Below are 6462 nucleotides of genomic sequence, written 5' to 3'. Positions count from 1 at the left end.
CAAATTAATACAACAGAGCTGCCCAAGTAGGTCATTAGCCACTGATGGAGGGATGTGACAAATTAACATCTCCTGAACAAACAATTTGCTAAATCCTTCTTCTCCGACAAATGAGGGCCCATGCCCTGCTCTAGGTGTACCAGCTGGGACACATAGACACAGGAGGGACACAGAGGGAAGGAGTAATGCCTGGATGCTATGCTCCGCTGCGCTGAAAAAAAAGACACAGAGGTGCTTTTTGGAGTTGGGGTTTAGGGTGCAGGTATGGGGGCCCCAGGGACACGGGCAGCAGAGAGTAAGTGCAAGCTCCAAATATTTCCCCAAAACTAAGTCAGGTGGGACCATGTTGTGACTTTTCAAGTGTACATCAGTGCTCATGGCTGGCAAAGGACTGCCATTCGTGGTTTACATCCCTGTTCAAAGCCTGTGTAACAAGTGCTAAAGCAAACAGTACTCCCATTTCCCCCAAAGTCACCCCCAGATGGAAGGGTCATTTCATACAGAATAGGTAAGTCCAGTCTTCGCTCCTCCCAGCAGTGCTCCATGAAGATGCTCCAGCCACCAACCCCTTCTGCAGGACCACTGGTTCCCATTCACCTTCTGCCCAAATTGTTGGCTGTGTTGGCAGATTTCAAGAACTGAGACAGCCCTAACCAGTGATTTCACAAGACCTTCCATTTCATTTGCAATTCAGTAACTCAATTCCACCTTTAGAAGACAGCCACCACTGTTTTGACTTGTAGGTGGAAGACCATCACCACAAAAGTCCCCTCAATCAATCCTTTCCTTTTGTCTATAACGTCCACAGATTTAACAGGAGCTTTTATGTGACACAGGATGATTATGTTTTACTGAGTCTACTTGCCTTCAAAAGCATCAATAAATCAACAAACCAGAGGTAATTAAGGAACAAAACAATGCTAAGGGCTTGATTTAAACACGCAAACCCCAGAACATTCAGGACTCAACCTCAGCCCATCCTGTCTGTCCCCCTGTGCAAAAATGTTCTTCAAACAGCGAGTGAGCTTAGCTCATCTGGATGTGTTCGGTGTATGGAAACTGAGTTTAATGTAGCTCCCCTGGCTTTTATCTGCTTAAATCAGAATCCTATTATTATTTTAACTTTACAATCACTTAATTAAAGCAATGTCCTAGCCAAAAAAAAATTGCCTGGGTGGCCTGAATATTATACCCCCATACTTTTTATGAGATGACCTTTCTGCTGAGTTCAAGAGACCATGCTCGATCACTAGATTTGGGTGGGAGTTTTGCTTGTGAGGATTATGAGTACATTACAAGCAAAGCCTACTTGATTTATGCATAATTCTTCACTGAAGGTACAAACAAGTAGCCATCAACTTAATGCCACTTAATGCTGAAGGCTTTAAAGGGTCACATAAAGTCATCCTTTTTATGGGACAGCAAAAATTCATGATTCTAGGTTAGAGTTATAAATGAATAAGTAAACCACTTGTGCATTGCGTTCAGTTGGCCCCTACTCCGAACTCATTTAGTACATAACAGCTTTGCTGTTGCCGTATGTCCTGCGCAGACATTCAGTGGGAGGTTTTATAATGTTCCACAGCCTACACAGCTCCCTTCTTTTTTTTTAATCTAATTTTCTGTTTTTAACAATATCTGATAAGAACACAAGAAGCAGTTGTAGCTCTACTACCCAGCCTATGCTTGTCATGTACTATATCGCAAAGTACAAAAGGACAAGGTTTATTAAAAAATGTGCAATGTGTGTAAAATACGTTCTGAGATATTTTACCTGTAAGAAGTAACGCACTCAGGAAGGCACCTTTGTGGTGGCCACATGAAGGATGTTTCCAGGTAATGGAGAGACTTAAGAGCTGACTAATAAAAATGTAGGGACTGTGTGGGCAGTAGCCGAAATGACTGGAGCCTGAGCACACAATCCTACAAATCCTTACGGAATAGGAAGGTTCGGGGGCTGGCAGTCCCCAAATGTGCTCCGAATTACCAGGCGAATGCAGTCCCATTGAATGAAAAAACAAGTTTGCATCAGCTTAGACCACTTTTTTCCCCTCCTATCCAAATGCAAGATTAAAGAGAGACATTGGACTTACACTGGATCTGTTTACTAGTACTATCTCAGTAAAAGTCCTCTCAGTGAGGAAGACAGTCCCCCTCGAGGACTCCATAATAAAGGAAGATCTTCTAAAAAAAGTCACTGGGGCACTAGATTTGCTCAGTGTCGTAGGGCAGCTCAGTGGCATACCCAAGGAAAAGAACCGGTACCTTCACCTGAAACCCATGGCACTACCCACTGCCCTCCTCAATTAGATCTACCAAAAAGCAGGAAAGGCTCAAACTCAATTAATCAAGAGCAAAACCGGCTACCCCTCTGGGAGGGTCCCAACAAGAAACTGTTCTGTGGGAGGATAACCAAAACATGTAGTGGCTGAAAAGGAGGCTAAGAAAATTAAGAAAGTAGAAAAGGTTACGATTAATCTAAATCCCTGTAAACTTACAAATCAGAGGTCAACACGTGAGTAACAAAGAGATGTCTGATAGCCGTAAGCACATCCTCAACCTATAGACACAGAAAATGAGTGCGCATTAAGACAGCATGATGAGAGGTGAAGCCAAACAACCTGAGTGGGCTGAATGACACTGCAAGGCAATAGTACAGGATGCTGTTCAGAAGGGAGGTGATGCTGGGTTTATTCTTGGGATCCTGTTTAAACACAGTGCTTAATAGCTCCTACCGATCTGATAAAAATACTTGATGAATATGTGAAGCTTCCTCGGCAGTTGGGGTGAAGTAGAAGGTCTTTCTCTCTTTCTTTCCCACTCTGTCAATGAAGAATGCCTTGACCGAACTAAGTGGTTTCTCTGGGGAATTGGACGTGATGGGAGAGACACAATACTTTCCCCTTTCTCCAGGTTTGTTACATGACCCTGCATTGGACTTGGCATTGTAACCATTAGTAGAGGACCCCATGAAGAGATTGAAGGGTACAAAATGAAGTAGTATTGTCAATTGAAAAGTCCATTTTCTCCCCATTTTTGTTAAACCTCAACACAGTAGCAGTGTACTGACTAGGAAACGTATCCCCCCACTCTTGTTTCATCATACGAAAATGTTGGCACTGATTCCCTGCAACATGAAAGCAAATGTCTGTAGATATGCCTGGTATATAACAAGCGACTGTCATGCCGTGATGTGAGACTAATTGATTTGAAGGCAAACACCTTGACAGACAGGCAGGCAGAGCACACACAAAAATAACAGGAAGGTAAAGGAAAGACACTGATGTACAGCATATCCCTGTTGTCTCTACCGTGCTTGACAAGCTCTTTATTCCTTACAAATAAAGAAACACCAGGCATTGTGGCTATTTTAGCAACAAACGTCAGAAGAGAACTGTATCATCATCCTAGCGTACAGACCTCGTGCCAAAGCGGGATGAGCTATTTTGGCAATCCCTGCACACCGAAAACAGACTTTTCCCCCAGACCTTTCACAAATTCTTTCCTCCCTCTTCAATAACAGCGCCCACCATCAGCCAAGCTACCAGCAGGCTACAGCGACCTGTACCCATTTCTGTCCATTCCCCTCCAGACCTCTGCAAATCATAATTTCCAAAATGTGGCTGGGGCTAGTGGAAGCAGAACCCGCAACTTTCAGCTCACGGAGACCCAGAAAGAAGAAGCAAGCCTCTGGCTGTGTGTAGTAGCAAAAGCAGCGGCAGGACGTACTGGGCTGCCCAGCACGGTCTGGTCCCCTCAAAAGGTGCCAACAACCCTAACCAGAACAGGATGTCGGGATAATGTAAAGCATCCACTTTTTTTTTTCCCAGTTGTCCCCGCCATCAGTCACCGTGCCCCCTCCCCCTAAGTAAATGAAATCAATCAGCAGGGATTTCTGTAAAATACATAAAACAGTCATCTTCCAGACTCTACCAGAAGATAAATGGTTCCAGACATTGGACTGCAGCCATTTTCCCACACATGCTACAGTGTTTTGTCATCCATATTGGGCCATAATAGTGAGTGGGTTTTGTTGGTTTTTTTTTTTTTTTTCCCAGTCAGCAGCCAATGCTTCTGCTTCTAACTCGTACATTAAAAACACTGCAACAAGAGTAATTTTTCTGTACGATTTGTAATAGAACAGTTTCGTTCCCAATAATACAGTCTGGAGTCTTGTACAGAACTTTTTGACACTTTTCTGCTACAGCTAATATTGCCGTACTGCTCCCAGCTGGAGCTTCACAAACCTTTTTGGGATTAATGCATATCACCCCAAATAAGGGACACTGAACTGAAACGAGAATGAAACTATGAGCACTGCAAACCTTATCTGAGAACCTGCTAACAAGAAATAATAGGATTGCTTACAATATCTCACGCTGGCTTTTGTGCTAGTTTCAAAGAAGGATGCAAATACATGACAAAAGATGCATCACAATGTGAGTTTACAATTAATTTTAACATATTTTAGAGCAATCCTTAATAATCTGTTAACATAAAATGCACTTTGGAAAGAACCATGGGGCTTTTTCATTATTAAGAAATGTGCAACCAAAGTCTATCCTTAATTAAATCAGGAGTAATTTTATTAACTGCAGTAGACTTAAACCTGACTTACATCAGTGTAAGTGAGGGTAGGATTTAGCCTCGGGGTGTTTATACACTGTAGTTCCAGTTAGTTTAGATCTATTTGGGTGGGAACTCCTTTCCCCTTTCCAGAAAAAATATTCTTGCCTACCCTTTTTCACCTCGCAACTGGGGCCAAAGCAGTCTTTTCTTCTAAGATATTTTTCAGAAAGGTTACCAACAAATCTTATCCTCGACAGGAGATGACCTTATTAAACAAAACCACCCTCTGAAGTGATGGACACCAGCGGTTTTAAAGTTTGTTTACAAGTTTTTAAGCAAGCCACCTCTAACAGATAAGCTTATTTACATCTTAAAAATAAATAAAAAACTTTCAGTAAAAGCTATTTTATAAAGGAGCTACTTATGTCTGTTTTCAAATCTGAAAAGCCCTTCCAAACAGTACTAGCTGCTGTATTAAACATCCCTTCTACAGTATAGAAACTTACTGTCCACAGATATCCTTGGGCTTCACTGTACCTTTGAACCAAAATCACTTTCTTCTGTACTTCATTTTCTGCTCTCTTGAAATCGGATTCCCAGCTCCTGACAGATGGCTCCTCTGTCACCGAGCGCTGCTTCCGCCTCCTTATCGCTGCCAGCTAATACTTCCACGATGCTTAGCTGTTGTCTGCGGAGCTGTGCTCTACATCATTTCTACTCTGATCAATGCTCCGCTTGGTTTTAGGTTGGTTTCTAGTCCCGCCTCCTGCTCTTGAAGAAACGAAAACTCACAGCTGGATTTTCTATAAATCATCCCTTTTAACAGTGGCTGAGCAAGTATGGCAAATACTACAGCTAAGACCTGCTGCTCTATTTGAAACTTCAAAAACAATTCCTCATCTTAATGATGCACACATGAAAGTTAATCACGTACTAAAATCACTAATACTGAAAAATAGTGGCCAGATAATTGTGACCTTCAGGGCTTAGGAGCTGATTAATGTAATACAAAACTCCTCTCTGTTCCAGAGAGGGAATATGGTAAAACATACTGCCTCAGTGAACGGCTTTATATAATGTTTCGCTTTGAACAGGAGCTTGTCATTCTTACAAAGATAAATTTACATTTGCAATACAGAGCTTTTTGACAGACTAACCCAGCGTACATACTATTTAGGCTAGCAGCCCTAAGCTTGAAAGAGCCTTTACCATCATAGCAGCTCTTTTGAAGTGTGGGCAGGAAATACTTTTATTTTCCGCACAGCACTGAGCGCACTATACAGCGCTGAACTCATTATCATGTTTAACATGTTTAACAAAGCGTGGAGTATAAAAGCAAGGTGGTACCATAAAACCAGCACTACGAACTTTGTTCCCATGAACAAAACAGAGCCGAGTTTCTGTAAACTGTAAATTGTTTTAATCCTCCACCCTCCAGACGTTCTTAAGGAACTGTGCTGTGGAAATCAAAAATGACTGGGCAGATCTGGATACAGTCTGAATGGGCTGCAAAATCCTGGGGTTCTTGGGTTTTTCCACAGTGCGAGCCGCATCCCAGCTGAAAGTGTCGGCAGGGCTCTCTGCCCTCTGCCCGACGGTTAAAGCCATCTCTTTCTTCACTAACAGCTGCTCCTGTCCCGGTGGCACACAGGGTCCCCCGACCGCTGCCCACGGCTGTGGGCAGATCTGGATACAGTCTGAATGGGCTGCAAAATCCTGGGGTTCTTGGGTTTTTCCACAGTGCGAGCCGCATCCCAGCTGAAAGTGTCGGCAGGGCTCTCTGCCCTCTGCCCGACGGTTAAAGCCATCTCTTTCTTCACTAACAGCTGCTCCTGTCCCGGTGGCACACAGGGTCCCCCGACCGCTGCCCACGGCTGGTTCAGCTGGGGATCA

General features: G+C 43.3%; 1 long non-coding RNA gene across 1 annotated transcript in view; it reads right to left on the bottom strand.

Annotated features, from left to right (window-relative positions):
- Nucleotides 1-5285, bottom strand: part of LOC104076805 — a 40487-nt gene extending 35202 nt beyond the window's left edge. The window contains exon 1 of the long non-coding RNA XR_683518.1: nt 5076-5285. This is a non-coding gene — a long non-coding RNA (uncharacterized LOC104076805). The remainder of the gene's footprint in view (nt 1-5075) is intronic.
- Nucleotides 5286-6462: the final 1177 nt, after the last annotated feature.

The sequence above is a fragment of the Fulmarus glacialis genome, unplaced genomic scaffold (genome assembly GCF_000690835.1).
Source record: "Fulmarus glacialis isolate BGI_N327 unplaced genomic scaffold, ASM69083v1 scaffold3545, whole genome shotgun sequence".
NCBI lineage: Eukaryota > Metazoa > Chordata > Aves > Procellariiformes > Procellariidae > Fulmarus > Fulmarus glacialis.
The sequence above is the reverse complement of the archived record's forward strand: the minus strand, read 5'-3'. Positions and strand labels throughout refer to the sequence as shown.